Source organism: Odocoileus virginianus, chromosome 9 (genome assembly GCF_023699985.2).
Source record: "Odocoileus virginianus isolate 20LAN1187 ecotype Illinois chromosome 9, Ovbor_1.2, whole genome shotgun sequence".
Lineage (NCBI taxonomy): Eukaryota > Metazoa > Chordata > Mammalia > Artiodactyla > Cervidae > Odocoileus > Odocoileus virginianus.
This window is the reverse complement of record NC_069682.1, coordinates 9499232-9520926: the sequence shown is the minus strand read 5'-3', so window position 1 is coordinate 9520926 and position 21695 is coordinate 9499232. Positions and strand designations below refer to the sequence as shown.

General features: G+C 43.3%; 1 protein-coding gene and 1 non-coding gene across 2 annotated transcripts in view; one reads left to right on the top strand and one right to left on the bottom strand.

Moving 5' to 3' along the window:
• Window positions 1–21695, bottom strand: part of LOC110125801 (ninein-like protein) — a 56349-nt gene that overhangs the window by 21856 nt on the left and 12798 nt on the right. The gene's annotated exons all lie outside the window — the stretch shown is intronic.
• On the top strand, window positions 2454–2526 carry TRNAV-UAC (transfer RNA valine (anticodon UAC)). The gene has a single exon. It is a non-coding gene; the product is annotated as a tRNA-Val (tRNA).

Sequence of the window (21695 nt, the reverse complement as noted above, 5' to 3'; positions counted from 1 at the left end):
GGACTCTCAAGAGTCTTCTCCAACACCACAGTTCAAAAGCATCAATTTTTTGGCGCTCAGCTTTCTTTATAGTCCAACTCTCACATCCACACATGACCACTGGAAAAACCATAGCCTTGACCAGACGGACCTTTGTTGGTAAAGTAATGTCTCTGCTTTTTAATATGCTGTCTAGGTTGGACAACTGTAGTCCTTAACTAATAAAAATCATTAATATCTGAGGTGTGGGAGAATCAGAATGTCCAGATTTCAACAAAAACTTACAGAGCATATGAAGACACACACATACTGGAGTCTTTTTTACAGTAGAATCAGAGTGGTTCATTTCATTTAATTTATTTTTGTCTGCATTTCATGGCCTGTGAGATCTTAGGTCCCTGACCAGGGATAGAACCTGATCCCACTACAATGGAAGCACAGAGTCCTTCCTAACTGCTAGACTGTCAGGGAATTCCCTATACTAGAATTTCTAAATTCAACTCTCTGCATTTCTACCCAAATATTAAACAGCAGTTGCATGGAATAAGCAGTGATAGATTTTCCTCCTGAAGGAACCACAGTGAGCGAGCACAATGGAAGGGCATTTGCTAAAACAGACTTCTGATTCTAAAGACCCCCAAAATAACTTTTACACAGTTTAATCATTGCTGCCCAATCTTCCTCAACATGATGAATTTTTTCAAGGTTTTAAAAAAAATATTTATTTTAATTGGAGGATTTACAATATTGTGGTGGTTTTTGCCATACATAGACATGAATCAGCCAGGGTGCACATGTGTCCTCCCATCCTGAACCCCAATCCCACCTCCCTCCCCACCCCATCCCTCTAGGTTGTCCCAGAGCACCAGCTTCCTGCTTCCTGCAGCAAACTTGATCTGGTCATCTATTTTACATATGGTAATGCACATGTTTCAATGCTATTCTCTCAAATCATCCCACCCTCACTTTTCCCCACACAGTTCAAAAGTCTGTTGTTTAATCTGTGTCTCTTTTGCTGCCTTGCATATAGGCTCATCATTACCGTCTTTCTAAATTCCATATATGTGCATTAGTATACTGTATTGCTGTTTCTGTGACTTACTTCACTCTGTATAATGGGCTCGTTTCATCTATCCCGTTAGAACTGACTCAAATGTGCTCCTTTTTATAGCTAAGTAATATTCCATTGTGTATATGTACCACAACTTCCTTATCCATTTGTCTGCCTATGGACATGTAGGTTGCTTCCATGTCCTGGCTATTATAAACAGAGCTGCAATGAACACTGGGGTACACGTGTCTCTTTCAGTTCTGGTTTCCTCAGTGTGTATGCCCAGCAGTGGAATTGCTGGGTCGTATGGCAGTTAAATACAATGAATTTTTAAAGAAATCTGTAGTCTAGCTGCATTTGTTATAGAAGATGGACATTAAACCAATGTAGTAAGTAACAGCTCATTATCTCAATGAGTATAAACTTGAATTTTCAATACTGAGCAGGTCTGGCAGTCACGGTCCACCCTTGCTGTCTTCCTCACGTGGACTCTTATTGGCTGTTTTATGAGTGATTTCTGTAACCTTGTTATTCAATCCAGATTTCCCAAGGATAAGCTACTTTGCCTGTGACCCTCAATTTGAGAATAATGTTACAGAATATCAGAGTCAGAAAAGGGCGGTCCCAAAAGGTGCCATTCAATCACCCCACTTCACAGATGAGGATCTGATATTGTACACTTAAGCACAGAGGTAGATTTCCTCAGTCGGCTGAAGAACATGGATGGATCGGACAGGCGCGAAAGCAGGCTGAGAAAGGAACATCTCCCGCCACTACAAGTGTGTGGTACTTCCTTAGCCTCGAGGTGAGACCCTCTATCGATGTTTACAACTGTATGCACTGTATACAGCTCAGTGACCAAGGAGCAGCCCCCATGGATTCCCCACTGTCTTCTTCTCCTGTCTTAGACTTTGATGGTTTTCAAGAGGTACCAATGAGGTAAACCCAGGCAGCTGGAGCTGCTTATGCTGCCCATTCACAGCTCCATTCTCTGTCTCAATGGCATCAAGTTAGTAGGTTAAAATCTGCTCTGGGAGGACTATTTACACCACAGTCATTGGAAAATGCTTCAGCGTAGGACTTTGGAGGTCAGTTGTGAAAGCTTTGTTAGTATACCACACCACTGGCCAAAATTTGACTGATCGTATCATGTTTTGATAGAGACTGGAGCAACTGGAATGCTCAGAACTTGTTAGTAGGGTTATAACTGGCACAACAGCTCTAAAAACCTGTTCAGTTTTATCTTCCAAAGCTAAACACATAGCCACCCTACAACATGGCAATTCAACGCCTAGGTTCCAACTCAACAGAAACCATAGATTTGTGCACCAAAAGACATGCTTTCTTAAGCAACATTATTCATTGTACCCCAAACTAGAAGCAATCCAAATATCCATCAATAGTAAAAATATAAGTGGAGACTTCCCTGGTAGTCCAGTGGTTAGGACTCTGCACTTACACTGCAGGGGCCATGGGTTCAATCCCTGGTTGAGGAACTAGGGTCCTGTAAGCCATGTGGCCAAAAACAAACAAACAAAAGTAAAAATAAGTAATTTGAGGCATATTCTGGGAAACTGTAAAGCCATGGAGAGGAATGAGCTACATAACAACCTCAATCTTATAAACATGACAGAAGAAGCAGATATTGCAAGATTCCACTTGCATTAAGTTCAAAAGAAGAAAAAATTAATCTGCGGTGTTAGAAGTTAAGATAGTGAGACCTCCTTGGTAGTCCAGTAGTTAAGAATCCGCCTGCCAATGCAGGGGACATGGGTTCGGTCTCTCATCCAGGAAGATCCCACATGTCACGGGGCAACTAAGCCCATGCACCACCACTGCTGAGGCCTCATGCCCTAGAGCCCATCATCTGCAACAAGAGAAGGCACCACAACAGGAAGCCTGAGCACTGCAACTGGAGAGCATAGCCCCACTCCCCACAACTACAGAAAGCCCAGGAGCAGCAATGAAAACTCAGCGCCGACCAAAAAAAGGAAGAAAGAAAACACTATCCAAAAAAATGATTAGCCATATTTAAAAAAAAAAAGAATACCCATCTCATTCTTTTCAGCAAATTCCAAAAGAATCAGAGATTTTAACCAAAAAAAAAAAAAAAAAGTAATCTATGAAACACTTAGAATGAAGTACAACTTCTTCATCATCCTTAAAAGAGTGGGAAGTTTGGGGAGTTGGCTTAAAAGTCAAAATTTCTATGAACAAAAGAATAAAGTCAGAAGATAAATGCCAAACAACAACAACAACAACCAAACAACAGGTACTATACACTGGGTGACTTAGAACAACAGAAATGTATTTTCTCACAGTTCTGGAGGCTAGAAGTCCAAGATCAAGCTGTTGGCAGAGCTGGTTTCTTCTGGGATACCTCTCCTTCCTGCTGTGTCCTCACGTGGGCGTCCCTCTGTGTGTGTGTCTGGATCTTAATCTCCTTTTCTTACAAGGACACATTCACACTGGGCCAGGGCCACCTCTTGGGCTGCACCCGGAGGCCAGCAAGCCCTGTAGCTGCCCAGCTATAGGACCAAAGAAAGACACCAGATACGATGATGGACACATCCACAGTTTATCAACCTTTCAAGTTCGAAGCACAAGGTCCTCAGGAACTCTGCTGCCACTCTTGGGATGACGCAGCTAGTAGGCCTGGTCGTGGAGCAGCTGTGAGGCCTCAGTCAAAGTGCTTTAGCTCTTGGAGCTTGGGCTTCCTGAGACATCAAACAAGGAGGCCAAACCTCACGGCCCAAGGCACCTTCATCCTCTGACATCCTGGTTCTCTCAGGTCCATCATGGCATCTTTGGGCTCCATTCATCACCGAGCAGGAATCCAGGGAATGAGGTCTCAGGGACACAGGCCGCAGGGGCCACGCTTCTTACACCTAGAACCCTGGAACAGTCTCTGCCACAGACACTGTCTCCTGTCTCCCTCCGGCCTTTGCACGGACTCTGGGTCAACATCTGCTCAGTCTCCCTTTCTCTTTCCCTCTCCTGTCCTGGGCTGGGGAAAGGCAACATGAATTGTTCTTTGACATCCATGCAAACGCTGGCAGAAATGCACTGTTAGCAGCAAACCAATGACATAACCAGAGGTACTGCAGCACAGCACATGGTGGCCAAACAGACCCTGTCTTAAACATCCATAAGGAAACGCCTGGACACTCCAGAACTGCCTATTTAACTACATCTGTGTCATTCTTTCCAACCAACTACACAGTGTCCTAAACGCACTGAAATGTTCTTTAAAATATGCCTACATGACTCTGCATATAAGTTAAATGGGGTGGTCATTATTCAGCAGGGCCCAGGAGGCAGAACGTATCCCCAATTATGTTTATGTTTGTTTTTCTTTAATGCTTATATTTTCAAATGAATCAATATTTTAAAGATATAAAAATATACAGAGAAAAATGTTCTATTTTTTAAAAATTTAAATACTGGAAGTAATAAAATATCTTTCAGTCTGTATTTTCCCCTGTTTCTTGCCTTCCGTACATATCCAAATTCTCCTTTACTCTTTAAAGCCTCAACTAACCATTTCTAGTAAGTCTTCCCTGAGAGTGCTAGCTTTTGCTGAACCTCTCTTCAGAATCCCACAGAACTATCTTTTTTACTTTTTTAATTTTTTTGGCCTTGCTGCTCAGCATGTGGAATCTTAGTTCCCTGACGAAGGATCGAACCTGTGACCCCTGCAGTGGAAGCCCAGTCTTAACCACTGGACCACCAGGGAAGGCCCACCATAGCACATCACGCTTCTTTTGTCATCTTCCCCTGCATGATCTGGCATTTAAAGTGCAAGTTTGTGCATGTATGAATACGAATGTGTGATCTTCCCATGTACAAATAAAATCCTGGAATATTGGGGAAAAAAAAATGTGCCTACATGGAAAATGTTGAAAGCCAGGTCAGTCTCAGGACACAAAGGACAGTATTTAAAAGACTCGCCCAGCTCACTGTACATGTGACCATCCACAAACACGTAGCCAAAGATGAAAATGATGTGGATCAGAAAAGGAATCAAAGCTGATAGAACAGTGAAAAAGAACATATATTAATAAACAATCCAACATAATGTAACAGAGGGCACTGGTCTCTCTTTTCCAAACACTTTGGCTCATATCACATTTACTCAAAAGAGTCTAAAAAACGAAAGAAACAAAGAAAAGGGACTGCCCAACAGACACAGAAAGGTGCCTGTAAAAGCTATTGCCCTTAAACTTTTCTTTTCTCCCTCTCCCACTTCAGTAAACCTACCAGAAGTATATGTAATATGTAAAATGTCATCTGTAATCCCCTGGGTTTGTAAGGCCAACTGCTCCTTTGCCCTACTAATCAAACACTGAAGTGGACTCCAGAGATTTTATTCCAGCTGGGTTGGCACAACTCAAGAGAGACACCATCTGCCCAGGGTCTTCTGTGGGAATCAGGAGGCCTCCACGCCCGGCCTTGGCCTTTGGGTTGGAGTCTACTCAGCCAGGCCTGGAAACGCCCCCTCAGAAGACCGGGAGAGGCCTCCCTGGAAAGATCTATGCCCAGCAGAGATGAACAGGGGACGAGCAGGTCCTGGGAAAAGGAAGGAGACACAGAGGAATTCAAACCAGTTCTCTGGTCCATCCTCACAGCTTCGACGGCAGGTTCGGGAAGGGCCCCCCTGGTGCACTGTTAGCCTGGGGACCCAGCAAATGAGCAACTTCACCTCTGACAAGAGCCCCCTGAAACAGGGCAGCCCCACACTGACTCATCTCCTCACTTCTGCATGGGAGGATCCGGACCTCGGGGACCTGCCGTGCCATCCTGCTGTTATCTCCCATCCTTGATTTATGCTTGAATCTTTTTTTAATTATTATTATTTTTTTATTTATTCATTTGGCCGTGCTGGGTCTTAGCTGCAGCATTGGGATCTTCAGTCTTCATTGCGGCACTCAGGATCTTTAGTTGCAGCATGTGGGATCTAGTTCCCTGACCAGGGATCAAACCTGGGCCCCCTGCATTGGAAGCACGGAGTCTCAGCCACCAGACCACCCAGGAAGTCCCTACGCTAGAAACTGGCCTCAGAAGTACTTTGGGAAAAGAACTGCGTGATCTAAGGCACAGGCTGGAGGAATGGCATTTTAAAGGGAGCCGTGCACTGATGGGCCACAGGTGTCCTGACTTCTCTGAGCATCTGTGTCCCTGACCGGTGCAACAACAGGGAAGGTATTTTCCCATTGCCTTTACGATGAGAGACACTTTATATATGTAACCAACCAATGCTGTGCTGGGTTTTCGATGCCACACGCATTCCTCTTTACGGCAATCACAGGCCACCCCTCACTGCAGGGCAGGGCTTCACCTGCTGCAGCACGGGCTCGAGGTGCACGGGGCTCAGCAGTTACTGCTTGCGGGCTCAGCTGCCCCTCGGCATGTGGGGTCCTCCAGGACCAGGAATCAAACTTGTGTCCCCTGCAATGGCAGGCAGATTCTAATCCACTGTACCACCAGGCAAGTCCACTTAGAGGCAACTTTGAAAAAAATAATCATCCCATGGCAAAGATACTTCCTTCTGATTCAGTGGCGGTGCACACTGGCTTGAAGTAAATCCAGCTGGGTTCGCATGAAAACATGGGTCATGAGGAAAGCCAGGATAGGACCTCAATCTTTTAAAGAAAAACACAGGCTGTGCACCCCAGATTGTGTGTGCCTGGGTGGAGAGGGGCTGGATGTTTTATGCCAGAACCTAATGTTCTTTGCATTGGTGCCTATTCTACTCTAACATACCCACTAAGTTAACATTAGTTATTACAGCTTTTATTTCTATAATTAATTCTTTTATAAGCTATTACAACCTTGTAAATATTAATAGTTCAGCTTGCTGACAACATCCTAAGTCAAAACCACAGGTTGAGATGACTACAAATGTTGTTTGGTTCCCAAGAAGGCCAATTTGTTCCAGTTCACTCATACACCAGGTGGAGCAGCTAAAACTTTGATAGAAAAAAACAGTTTTGATAGATTGCCAAGTTTGGGGCAACCACAGCAACTGAAAAACGAGTGAGGAATCCTGAAAAAAAAGAGAAGGAAAGACAGAAAGCCCCAAATTCTGCAAATGCCACCTAATTCACCAGACAACCCAACTATGCGTATGTAGAGCAGCCTCCAAGCAGCTCAGCCAAGAATAAAAGAACTGATGGACTTCTTGGTGGTCCAGGACTTAAGAGTCCTCCTTCTGATGCAGGGGACTTGGGTTCAATCCCTGGTTGGGGAACTAGATCCCACATGCCATGGGGCAACTTAGCCTGTGTGCCACAGTGAAAGATCCTGCATGCCACAACTAAGACCGACACAGCCAAATAAATAAATACTTCTTAAAAACAAGAATAAAAGAACTGAAATGAGATGTGAGCTGCTGCCCAGAGGCAGTGTTTTCAGTATGAATCCAATAGCACTTCCTACTGAAACAAACACAAATGAACACTCTTCAGAGGAATATAACAGAAACTTCCTTCTCCATGATACACCTTCAATGTCCAGGACATAGTCCAAAATTACTCACAAAAATGAAGAACCAGGAAAGAGTAAGAGAAATCAAAACCAGAGATTAACCTCAAAATGAGTGAGATGTTGGAATTAGCTGCCTTAAAATCCTTTGCCAACATGATAATACTCAAGGATGTGAAAGAAAATATTCTCCTAATGAATGCACATATAGAAAACCTCAGCAGAGAAATAGAAACAATAAAACAGCCAAATGGAAGTTTGAGAACTAAAAAAACCCATAATAACTGAAATTTTAAAATTCAAACAAAGGGCTTAATAGCAGAATGGATATGATAGAGGGAAAAAGTCAGAGAACTTGAAGAGAGATGAATAGAAATCATCCAATCTTAAGAATAGAGAAAAGGAAATTATTTAAACATAGCCTTAGGGATTAAAAAGATAGTTTTCAAAAGTCTAGCATACGTCCTAGGAGGAGAAAAGAGGGAATTAGGAGAAAAACGGACTGAAGAACAAATGGCAAAGATTATCCCAAATTTGGTGAAAAACAAAAATGTACAGATTCAAGAAACTCAGTAAACCCTATTTAGCATAAAAATTAATAAAGCTATACCCAGGCATGTCAGAGCCAAACTGATGAAAAGAAATATAAGGAGAAAATCTTGAAAACGTCCAAAGAAAAAACAACACATCACACATAAGGACACAATAATTCAAAAAGATTGCTGACTTCTCCGCAGAAATAATGGGCTCCAGAGGACTGTGTAACTTCATCTTTAACATGCTTAAAAACAACAACCAAGAGAAAACTCTGTCCAACTATAATTCTGTACACCAAAAATATCATTCAAGGGATCTTGTCTTCTTCGCAGCATGAGAACTCTTAGCTGTGACATGTGAGATGTAGTTCCCTGACAAGGGATGGAACCCAGGCCCCCTGCATTGGGAACACAGAGCTTTATACTCTGGACCACCAGGGGAAGTCCCAAAATACATTTTCAATTAAAAAAACAAACTGAGAGAAATGCGAGTAGCCCTGTGCTAAAAGCAATGCTAAAGGAAACGCTCTAGTTGAAGAGAAATTACGTCGGGTGGAAACTTATATTTTAGAAAGGAATAAACAGAATCCAAAAAACCAAATATCTGATTAGAATGAGAGAAAAAAGTTGTAAACTTGGAAAAAATACAACTAAAGTTAAAAAAAATACCATTGTTTTGTCAAATTTGTAAGATATGTAGATGTAATACATATAACATCTGTACTATCAAAGTGGGCGAGACAGGGGTACACATTTGCAGGATTTTTATATTACATGTTAAGTGGCAGAATATTAATTCCAAATAAATTATGAAAAGTTAAGTCCACAAAAACACCTGCATACAAATGTTTAGAGCAGCTCAATTCATAATTGCCAAAACTTGTTAGTAACCAAAATATCCTCCAATAAGTGAATAGAGGGACTTCTCTGGCAGTAGAGTGGTTCAGATTCCATGCTCCCAATGCAGGGGACATGGGTTCAGTCCCTGGCTGGGGAACCAAGATCCAGTATGCCACATAGCATGGCCAAAAAAAAGATAAATTGGAGTACATCCATACAACAGAATATTACCCACCACTTTTTAAAGATGAGCAGGCAATGGCACCCCACTCCAGTACTCTTGCCTGGAAAATCCCATGGATGGAGGAGCCTGGTAGGCTGCGGTCCATGGGGTCTCTAATAGTAGGACACAACTAAGCAACTTCACTTTTACTTTTTCACTTTCACACATTGAAGAAGGAAATGGCAACCCACTCCAGTGTTTTGCCTAGAGAATCCCAGGGACGGGGGAGCCTGGTGGGCTGACATCTTTGGGGTCATACACAGTCGGACACAACCGAAGTGACTTAGCAGCAGCAGCAGCAAAAATGAAAAGACTTGGAAGAACTTTAAATGCACATTACTGAGTGAAATAAGACAATCTAAAAAGGCCACATAGTATATAATTTGAAATATATGATACTCTGGAAAAAGTAACACTGTTGAGACAGTAAAAAAGATCAGTGGTTGCCAGGGGTGGGGACAGGGCATGGATGAACAGACAGAGCACAGAGGATTTAAGGAAATGAAACTTCTCTGCATTATACTGTAAAGGTGCAAACATGTTATTTTTTTTTTTTTTGATGTTTCTACCTTATTTTATTCAGAGGGATTAATATTAAGATAAATTCTCTTCAAACATGTTATTATACACTTCCAAAACCCATAGGGTGTAAAACGGAGTGAGCCCTAGAGTAAATTCTGAACTCTGGGTGATCATGGTATCAATGTAGATTTGTCAACTATAACCACAGTGGTGAGGGATATTGGTGGTGGAAGCTATGGGGTGGAAGAAGTATTGGGTTGGTTAAAAACTTTGTTTGGGTTTTTCCATAAGATAGTACAGAAAAACATGAATGAACTTGTTAGTTAACCTAATATATGGGAACTCTCTGCACTGTCTATTCAATTTTGCTGCGAACCTAAAAGTGCTCTAAAAAATAAAGTCTATTAATTTTTTTAAAGAAAACAGAAAAAATGGTTGCATAAAATACTGAAACATGCTATAACACTTAGGACCCTTGAGAACATCATACCAAGTGAAAGAAGCCAGTCATAAAAACCACATATAGTATGATTTCATGTATATGAAATGTCTAGAAGAGGCAAATCTTTAGAGACAGAAAATAAATTAGTGGTTGCCCTGGGCTAATGGGGGTGGGGTGTCCGAATGAAACCGGGAATGATTGCTAATGTGGGATTCTTTTGAGATGATGAAAATGTTCTGAAACTTGTGGCCATGGTTGCACAACCCTGTGAATAAACTAAAAACCAGTGAATTATACATATTAAATGGGTGAATTGATGGTATGTGAACTGTATCTCAATAAAACTGTCATTTTCTTAAGTAAAGCTGCAATTTTTAAAAAGTAACTGGTTAGAACCCAAAACATGCATACTTTAAACATGAGAATGCTGAAGAATACTGAAGAAGTCTCTAGACTTCTAGAGACAGAAGAGAGACTTCTCATAGTGATAATACAGCAGGAAGGCACGTCATAAATATCCACCTGCCTAACAACAGAGCCTCAAAACAAACAAATCAAGAACTGAAGGAAGCAAAGCTAGAAACAGATGGAAATTTTAACACCAGTTTCTTAACAGGTAATAGAAGGAGACCCAAAGTTGGAGGGGGGGGATATAAATAAGGTACACAATACCATCAACCACCTTGTCTAAAATAAATATGCTGAGGGTTGACACATGTATATACTGATGTATAAAAGAGGTAACTAATGAGAACGTATTGTATAGCTCAGGGAACTCTATCCAATGCTCTGGGGTGACTTAAGTAGGAAAAGAAACCTAAAAAAGAGGGGTTATATGTATACATATAACTGATCCACTTTTCTGTACAGCAGAAACTAAAGCAAGATTGCAAAGCAACTCTACTCCAATAAAAACTAATTAAAAAAAAAACTAATTTTAAAATATGTTGAGTATAACAAGCACTGGTTAAGCATAATTCATTTCATAATAATTTTTTGTCTCTTGGGAACCTCTAAGGATCTCTCCGTGGTCTGAAATCTTTCTTTAAGGTTTATTATTATCTTCTTTACTCTTATCATCTGTGTATTTACTTTGGGCTGTGCCAGGTCTCCGCTGCCGCACAGGAGCCTTCTCTGGCTGCGGCAAGTGGGGGCCACTCTCTGGTTGCAGTGTGCGGGCTTCTCGATGCAGGGGCTCCTCTGGCTGTGCAGCGTTGGCTCTAGGATGTGTGGGCTTCAGACACTGAGGCTTGCAGGCTCTAGAGCACAGGCTCAGAGGCTGTGGTACACGGGCTTCGTTGCCCTGCAGCATGTGGAATATTCCTGGACAAGGGATGGAACCTGTGTCATAGGCAGATTCTTAACCACTAGATGAACCATCAAGGAGGTCTTCTTAAAGAAGGTGACCAGAGTAATTTGCACAGATGCCTTTTTCCTTCTTAACATCATCCTTTCCAAACACGAAGACTCATTCAAAACCATCCCATTTTCCCCAAGACACAATTCCTGTATTCTTTCCTCTTAGATGTTTTAACTCTCTACTCCCTGGAACCCAGGTGGTTATGACAAGAAGCCTTGCTCCCCTGCAGTGTGGGGGCCAGTCACAAGCCGTCAGCCAGAGGCAGAGAACATCCAGGCATGTGGGTTTGGAGTGCTGCAAACAGCACAGCAAAGGAAATGGACCTGGTCTGCACCGCCGTTTCATCACACGGCAGTGGCAGCTGGCAGACATTTGTTCATTTCCTATCAGCAAGCAGCAGAGGCGAGGCACGAGCTGAAGCCTCCTGCTTTTCCCAGGAGGTGGTTTCACTGCCAAGCCTTGTGATGCTCTCCAGGGTCTTGGGTTCCATAACACGGTTGCTTTTCAGCAGTTACCTGCCAGCTTCTGACCCATGAGACCTGTACAACCTCCTTCAACAGAAGGGACTATCATACGTGCTGCGTGTGCTTAGTCGCTCAGTCGTGTCTGACTCTTTAAGACCCCATGGACTGTAGCCCACCAGCCTCCTCTATCCACAGGGATTCTCCAGGCAAGAATACTGGAGTGGGTTGCCATACCTTCCTCCAGGGGATTTTCCCAACCCAGGGATCGAAGCCAGGTCTCCTGCACTGCAGGAGGACTCTTTACCGTCTGAGCCACCAGGGTCTATCATGTAATGACCCGCATATGACCTGAAAGGACAGGCCTGTGTCGGGGCGTCAGCACATCAGACGGCCCTCTTTCACACAGAAGAGGCCACGTCAGGGACCCGTGCTTCTCCATCCTAAAGCTCAAGGGTCGCAGAGCATGTCGTTTCCCTCAAACCACTTGCAGGTAACAACAGCACACTCTGCAGCTGTGGGACCAAGCTAGGATGGCAGTGCACACGTGTGTGAAGTCACTTCAGCCGCGTCCGACTCTTGGCGACCCCAGGGACTGTAGCCTGCCGGGCTCCTCGGTCCATGGGATTCTCCAGGCAAGGATGCTGGAGTGGGGTGCCATGCCCTCCTCCTGGGGATCTTCCCGACCCAGGGATCGAAGCTGGTTCTCTTAAGTCTCCTGCCTTGGCAGGCAGGTTCTTTACCACTGGCGCCACCTGGGAAACCCAAGGATGGCAGGGAGAACATTAAAAGCGAGGAGGTGCCCGGTGTGGTTATGTACACCACGGGAGGATGTCAGGGACAACTTATTTTTAAAAAGGAAGAAAAGCAAGTTGCAAAACTGTGTTCTTTCATTCAAGAAATCTTTACTGAGGGAATTCCCTGGCAGTCCGGCAGTTAGGACTCCATGCTTTCACTGCTGAGGGCCCGGGTTCAATCTCTGGTCAGGGAACTAAGATCCCACAAGCCATGCAGCATGGTAAAAAAAAAAAAAAAAAAGAAAAGAAATATTTACTGAGCATGCACCATTATAGGCACTTAGAACTAATACACTGCAACTAACGAAACAGACAAACCTGGCAAATAAGCAAACCCTGTCTTAAAAGGTGATAAGTGATATGAGAGAGCAGGAGGAGGTGGGGTATCATTGACTCACAGCATTAAATGGGGCAGACTGGGAAGGCCTTCCTGAGAAGGTGACCTTTCTGCGTGTCTGAAGGTAGTGTATCTTGGTCTGCATACATATGCCTGGTGCTTCCCTGGTGGTTCGGGGGTTAAGATCTGCCTTGCAATGCAGGGATCAAGGGTTCCATTCCTGGTTGGGGAACTAAGATCCCACATGCCATGGAGCAACTAAGGCAACAAGCTGCAACTAGAGAGTCCACAACAAAGATCCCACGTGTGGAAACCAGTGACCAAATAGATAAATAAATATTAAGTATTTCTGAAAAGCCAGCCTGGCCTCAAATGATTTCAAGAGGTCCCTAAACCCCTGAGTATTCCCCTTCCTTCTTCTAAAGCCTGAAATTTCTTTAATGAGAGGGGGAAGAAACCTGTTAAATTCCTATTTAATTCTGTACTATCAAAGAGAAATATGTGATGATTTTGGAAAAGCTGGCACACAGGGCTCCCATGTTACCAGGTGACTGTGGAAACACATACATGGTTGATGTCTGGACTTTGCTCCATCACAAAAGGGAAGGGGATTCCAAGAAGACAGGTGGGTCACTGAGTCAGAAGGAGCAAGGGTGGCTATCAGAAGGCACTCATCTGGGCTCAGCTAACTCTGCCTGTTTGGTGCAGGACAGGGCAGCTGTCGGCTGTGTGGTGCTCATGTCGTGTGACTGAAACCAGGCAATTCCAGTACACTAACCGCAACGTTCACACAAGGCAATTTAGCAGTGACCGGGCACCCTGGAGATTGACTGATCAGCAACACTGTGCTGAATCCACACCTGCTGTACCATCTGCACCAAAGCGAGAGGAGCGCTCCCTCGCAGACCTACTCTGAAAGAAAGGCTAAAGGAAATTCTTCAGATTCAAAGAGAACAATACCAGAGGGAAACAAATTTCAGGAATAAAGGAAGAGCAATAGAAATGGCAAATACCTGTGTAAATATGAGACTTACCAGTTTTTTTGTCTGTGCCATCCAGCGTGTGGGATCTTCATTCTCTGACCAGGGGTGGAACCCATGCCCACTGCAGTGGGAGCTCCTAGTCTTAATCACTGGACTGCCAGGGAAGTCCCTATTTTTTTTTTTCAAGCAGTGGCCAAAGCAGGCAACTTTTTATACTTCTTATTTTTAAGAAATATTTACTTTTATGTATTTATGTAGCTGCGCCAGGTCTTAGTTGTGGCACTTGGGACCTTCCATCTTCATTGCAGCAGGTGGGATCTTTAGTTTCAGCATGTGGGATCTAGTTCCCTGACCAGGGATGAAACCCGGGCCCGTGCACTGGGAGCATAGGGTCTAGCCACTGGACCACCAGGGAAGTCCCCAGACTATTTTGTATGTATATATGATGTATACATGCATGACAGCAGAAAGCAAAATTTCTAACACTGTCTGATGCAGTTTTTGATGCATGAAGAGGCAGCACTAAGTGATGGGGTGGCTTCTGTGTTCCCCTTGAAGTGGCACAATCTTATTTCCAAGTAGACAGAGAAAAGCTAAATATGAAAACTCTAATCTCTAGCTGCTGCTGCCGCTGCTGTTAAGTTGCTTCAGTCATGTTCGACTCTGTGCGACCCCATAGACGGCAGCCCACCAGGCTCCCCCGTCCCTGGGAGTCTCCAGGCAAGAACACTGGAGTGGGCTGCCATTTCCTTCTCCAAGGCATGAAAGTGAAAAGTGAAAGCGAAGTCGCTCTGTCGTGTGGGACTCTAGAGCAACCACTAAAACAGTTATACAGAGATATACGGTGAAAAACATCAATAAAAATGATTAAAATGGAACACTAAGAATATAATCAATAATACAGTCAACAAAAATGTAGGGGAATATAGTCAGTAATAAAGTAATACCTTTCATGGTGACAGATGGTAACTAGATTTACGGGGATTATTTCGAAATGTATAGAAATATCAAATTGCTAGGCTGCGCACCGGAACTAACAAGAGTGTTGTAGTCAATTATACTTCAAAAATAAACAAGTTCATAGAAAGAGATCGGATGTGTCTTTACTGGAGGTACGCAGAGGGGTGTTGGAAGGGGAATTGGAAGAACCTGGTCAAAAGGTACAAACTTCCAGAGCACCACCCAGCCGGGTCAGGCGGCCGGCTGGGGCATCCCGGCCCTCCTGGCCTCTGTCCCCGGACCCCGAAAATCTAGAAGGAGCCCCGGGGCCGAAACACCCCCCTGCGCGCCCGCCACGGCCCGAAACACCCAGGGGCGCCCCGAGACCCAGCTCCCGCCGCCCGACCGCCGGCCGGTGTCCAGGCGCGTCTTCGCGTCCACGGGCTCGCCGGAGACATGCGCTCCCGCAGGCGATCGGAGCGCTTCAGAAGGGCACACGCCTGCTGCTAAGAAAGAACCCCTTCTGCCGCCTGCAACCCTGTCATCCAATCACCCTCCCGTCCCTTCCTCTGCGCTGAGAGTATCTCCTCCTCTCCCACCACCGAGACCAGGAGAGCTGTGGCGCCGTCTCTAACCTCCCTGGAGCTGACACCAGCCACCAGTTAGGTCCCAAGATTAAGCACCCAGAAAGAACAGAAGTGAAGATTCACGGAGACTCGCGGAGAGCGTCTATCTTGAGTCTCCTTTTCCTCTCTACTCCTCCCCTTGCTCCCCATCCCCGCTCCTTCACAGGCAAGAGAAATATGTGTTAAATTCACTCGTGGTGTGGACTTCAGCTGGCAAACCCTGCTGGCCCTGCAAGAGGCGGCAGAAGTGTTTCTGGTTCGTCGCTTCCAGGATGCCTGTCTCCTCTTCTTACACGCGGGCCGCCTCACACTTTGCTCAAAGGCTGCGCAGCTGGCCGGGAGGATCAGAGGCATTCCAGAAGGGCTCCGCTGAGCTCCGGCCAACCGCCCACGTCTCTGGTGAATACCAGAGCCCCTGCCGGTGGCCAGGACCAGATCCACGGAGCACAAGGTGTTGCCTGGACTTGCTGTCTCTGAGCAGAGTGTGTGAGTTGCTTTCGTAGGTTGGTTTTTTTTTTTTTTTTGAGAAGGAGAAGATTGCATGGCTTTCCTCTGTAACAGAAGTAAACTTGGAGAGAATCAATGTATTCCAGAAATCCTGAGAATAATTTTCAGACGAAGAGACTCTAGGGTTGACTTCACTTTGCAAATTATTCATGTGATTGTTTGATGATTTGGAAAACATCAGATTTTCTAGGTTATGGGAGAAAAGGATATTTACTGATATTTTAAATCCTCTTGTAATATTTAAATGTTTTACCATATGTATATTTACTTTTATTTAAAACATGATGGAAAAAATAAGACCAGCCAATAAGTTGCATGGAAGAGCCTTGTGCATCCAAGATACAAATCTCTGTCCCTTAGATTGACTTCATCATTAGTGGCAAAAGCAAGTTCCTGTGTGGACTGTGGCTGTCAACAGATTATTCAGCTTTTCAAAAATTCAATTGGGATGAAAATAGAAAATTGTTAAGGTTTGATGTTCTAGCTCCTTCTGGTAAATTCCTACCAAAATCATTCAGAAATTCCAACTTATAGAATTTATTTTATCCTTTATTTGTAAATCATAGAAGATGTATCATAATTTATACTTCAGAATTCTTCATTCCAGGATTTTAAAGAGCCTTTTCAATGTTTTTACAGGTATTTTTATAACTTCCTTGTGGAGAGATAATAAAAATAATTCTTAATGAAAAAAATTTGAAGCAAAGTTACTGTTATACAGAGATAATACTGTGTTATTTGTGTATTAGTCTTAGTTTCTTCATTTGGACACTGTTTTCCAACAGTGTGATCGCAGCCATAAAATTAAAAGATGTTTACTCCTTGGAAGGAAAGTCATGGCCAACCTTGACAGCATATTAAAAAACAGAGACATTACTTTGGCAACAAAGGTCCGTCTAGTCGAGGCTATGGTTTTTCCAGTGGTCATGTATGGATGTGACAGTTGGACTATAAAGAAAGCTGACAGCAGGAGAATTGATGCTTTTGAACTGTGGTGTTGGAGAAGACTCCCTAGAGTCCCTTGGACTTCAAGGAGACCAACCAGTCCATCCTAAAGGAGATCAGTCATGGGTGTTCATTGGAAGGACTGATGTTGAAGCTGAAACTCCAATATTTTGGTCACCTGATTGTGAAGAGCTGACTCATTTGAAAAGACCCTGATGCTGGGAAAGATTGAGGGCAGGAGGAGAAGGGGACGACAGAGGATGAAATGGTTGGATGGCATCACTGACTTGATGGACATGGGTTTGGGTGGACTCCAGGAGTTGGTGATGAACAGGGAGGCCTGGCATGCTGCGGTTCATGGGGTCAGAAAGAGTCGGACACAACTGAGTGACTGAACTGAACTGAACTTCCAACAACCACAATTTAAACAAGAGATTTGAGGGATTATTTTTGCTTCCAATGGAGTAGAGTATGAGCCGATAAAATCCTTGCTGTTGTTTTGTAACTGAAAGCAGTTTAAGAGACTCCAGGGAAATGGGAAGTGCCATCAGAAGACTTTTAGATATTGTGAGTGATGAAAATGATTAGTGAGGGCGGATATTAATAATGATGCATCAGCCAACCAAATTCACATTAAAGGGAAGGACCAAGTTCTGTTGTTTGATACATTTTAACCCTTTGGAAAAAACTTTTCCTGTGAGACATCAACTCATTTTATGTAAACACTGGAATAAAGCTTATCTATGAATACATTTTTTTTTAAAAAAAGGTACAAACTTCCAGTTAAAGATAAATAAGTACTAGGGATATAATCTATGACACTATAAATACAATTAATAAACACTGCTCTTTGTTATACATGAAAATTGTTAACAGAGTAATTCTCAACAGTTCTCATAAAGAAAAATACTATTCTTCTTTTTTTTCCACTTTGCATCTATATGAAATGATAAGTGTTCACTAAACCTACTATGGTAACCATTTTAAGATGTATGTAAGTCAAATCATTCTGTAGATCTTAAATTTATACAGTGCTGTATGTCAATTATGTCTCAATAAAACTGGAAAAAAAATGAAATAGAAAAAAAAAAGGAACACTGAGCAACATTCAAGTAATCCAGGAAAGGAAAAAATAAATAAATAAAAATATAGAGGATAGTTATATGTCAACTATACCTCAATAAACACACACACGGGACAAACAGAAAATGAATAATAAGATGATAGACCTAAGCTCAAATATATTGATGGTTACATTAAATGGAAATGGTCTAAACACAGAGACTAAAAGAGAGGGACTATCAGACCCAAATACACGATCTTTTCAGTAAATCTACTTCATGTTTTAGTAGAAGGATGGGTAAAACAAGCCATAAAAACAATATTTCTTTATGTAGAGTGACTATATTAACACCAGAAGTAGACTTTGGAGGAAGGAAATTACCAGAAATAAAGAGGGGCATTAAATGATTTCAAAATGTCCACTCACCAAGAAGACACGATAAATCTAAATGTAGATATACCTAAAGAGTACGTCAAGGCTGTATATTGTCACTCTGCTTATTTAATGTATATGCAGTGTACATCACTCAAAATGCTGGGCTGGATGAAGTACAAGCTGGAATCAAGATTGCTGGGAGAAATATCAATAACCTCAGATATGCAGATGACACCACCCTTATGGCAGAAAGTGAAGAAGAACTAAAGAACCTCTTGATGAAAGTGAAAGAGGAGAGTGAAAAAGTTGGTTTAAAACTCAACATTCAAAAAACGAAGATCATGGCATCCAGTTCCATCACTTCATGGCAAATAGATGGGAAAACAATGGAAACAGTGACAAATTTTATTTTCTTGGGCTCCAAAATCACTGCAGATGGTGACTGAAGCCATAAAATTAAAAGAAGCTTGCTCCTTGGAAGAAAAGCTATGACCAACCTAGACAGCATTAAAAAGCAGAGACATTACTTTGCCAAGAAAGGTCCATCTAGTCAAAGCTATGGTTTTTCCAGTAGTCATGTATGGATGTGAGAGTTGGACCATAAAGAAGGCTGAGTGCCAAAGAGCTGATGCTTTTGAACTGTGGTGTTGGAGAAGACTCTTGAGAGTCCCTTGGACGGCAAGGAGATCAAACGAGTCAATCCTAAAGGAAATCAACCCTGAATATTCATTGAAAGGACTGATGCTGAAGTTGAAGCGCCAATACCTTGGCCACCTGATGCAAAGAACTCAGTTCAGTTGCTCAGTCGTGTCCGACTCTTTGCAACCCCATGAACTGCAGCACGCCAGGCCTCCCTGTCATCACCAACTCCTGGAGTTTACCCAAAGTTATGTCCATCAAGTCGGTGATGCCATCCAACCATCTCATCCTCTGCTGTCCCCTTTTCCTCCTGCCCTCAATCTTTCCCAGCATCAGGGTCTTTTCAAATGAGTCAGCTCTTCGCATCAGGTGGCCAAAATATTGGAGTTTCAGATTCAACATCAGTCCTTCCTTCCAATGAACACCCAGGACTGATCTCCCTTAGGATGGACTGGCTGTATCTCCTTGCAGTCCAAGGGAATCTCAGCCGACTTCTCCAACACCACAGTTCAAAAGCATCAATTCTTCTGCACTCAGCTTTCTTTATAGTCCAACTGTCACATCCATACATGACCACTGGAAAAACCATAGCCTTGACTAGATGGATCTTTGCTGCCAAAGTAATGTCTCTGCTTTCTAATATGCTATCTAGGTTGGTCATAACTTTCCTTCCAAGGAGTGAGCGTCTTTTAATTTCATGGCTGCAATCACCATCTGCAGTGATTCTGAAGCCCAAAATAATAAAGTCTGACACTGTTTCCATTGTTTCCCCATCTATCTGCCATTAGTGATGGGACCGGATGCCATGATCTTAGTTTTCTGAATGTTGAGCTTTAAACCAACTTTTTCACTCTCCTCTTTCACTTTCATCAAGAGGCTCTTTAGTTCTTCTTCACTTTCTGCCATAAGGGTGGTGTCATCTGCATATCTGAGGTTATTGATATTTCTCCTAGCAATCTTGATTCCAGCTTGTGCCTCTTCCAGCCCAGCATTTCTCATGATGTACTCTGCATATAAGTTAAATAAGCAGGGTGACAATATACAGCCTTGACATACTCCTTTTCCTATTTGGAACCAGTTTGTTGTTCCATATCCAGTTCTAACTGTTGCTTCCTGACCTGCATACAGGTTTCTCAAGCGACAGGTCAGGTGGTCTGGTATTCCCATCTCTTTCAAATTGCCAACACCCACTGGATCATCAAAAAAGCAAGAGAGTTCCAGAAAGACATCTATTTCTGCTTTATTGACTATGCCAAAGCCATTGTATGGATCACAACATGCGTAGAACTGACTCTCTGGAAAAGACCCTGATGCTGGGAAAGACTGAAGGCAGGAAGAGAGGGGGACAACAGCGGATGAGATGGTTGGATGGCATCACTGACCTGATAGACATGAGTTTGAACAAGCTCTAGGTGTTGATGACGCAAAGGGAAGCCTGGTGTGCTGCAGTCCATGAGGTCGCAGAGAGTCGGATACGACTGAGCGATTGAACTGAACTGAGATATACGTAAACATAGACCAACAAAAAACACGAAGCAAAAATGGACAGAACAACTGCTTTTTCAGTTTCACAGCGTTCCTGGGGCAGAATCCTCCTAAAGCCAGTAACTGGTAGAACCACATTAAACAGTAGTTGACAAATGCTGGAGGCTAGAGGTGGTGAGGTGAAACTTAAAACTCCTGAGCTAAGGGGAGGGAAAAGGATGCCACACTTATATGAGTTTTATTTCCAGGAGCCCCATGGGGTCTTCATGGTAAAGACTGGAGAAAAAAAATAGGTTTTCACTATTTAGACAGGGAAGAGAAGAAAACTAACAGTTTAGAAATGCACTCAGAGAAAAGGAACCATTTTCAAAAACATCCATACCAAAGGGTGTTTCCTCCCTCAGAATAAACTATTTTATCAGACAGAGCCTTATCAGACATGGGGGAAGGGCAAAGAGCAACTTGACAACTGGAACCTCTTCTAGACTTCCTGTCTTATAACTGGGATGGAAAAGAAAAAAAAGGGGGGGGGGGGGATGGGTGGGAGCTAAGAAACTTCTGAAGGGCACAGTCCAGGACCTCCTGACCACAGAAACAGTCTGACTCATAGGAATGCCTCCCTCACCCAGCACCTCTCCACCACATGCACAGGGCTCTGGTGGAAAAGCCATGCATTATACCACGAGAGCTGCCAGACACAGACTCTGCTTCAGATAGAGTTTATGGGCAAACCCACAGACAACTGGGAGACAACAGGAGACACCTGAAGCCTCTGACATCTCCCACGAGTCCAGCTTTCAACGCAAAGTTACAAGTCAAACCAAGGGCAAGAAAAAGCAGAGTCTGAGGAGGCCTGAGAAAAGGCAGGCGTGAGAACTTGGCTCAGATGTGGCAAAGATGTTGCAATTATCAGACTGAGAGTGTAACTGTGATTAATACGCTAGGGGCTGTAAAGGGGAAAACTGGACAACCTACAAAAAAACGGATGGGTAATACAAGCAGGAGCTTCCTCAGAAGCTCAGTGGTGAAGAATCCACCTGCAATGCAGAGGACACAGGTTTGGTCCTTGAGTTGGAAAGACCTCCTAAAGGAGGAAATGGCA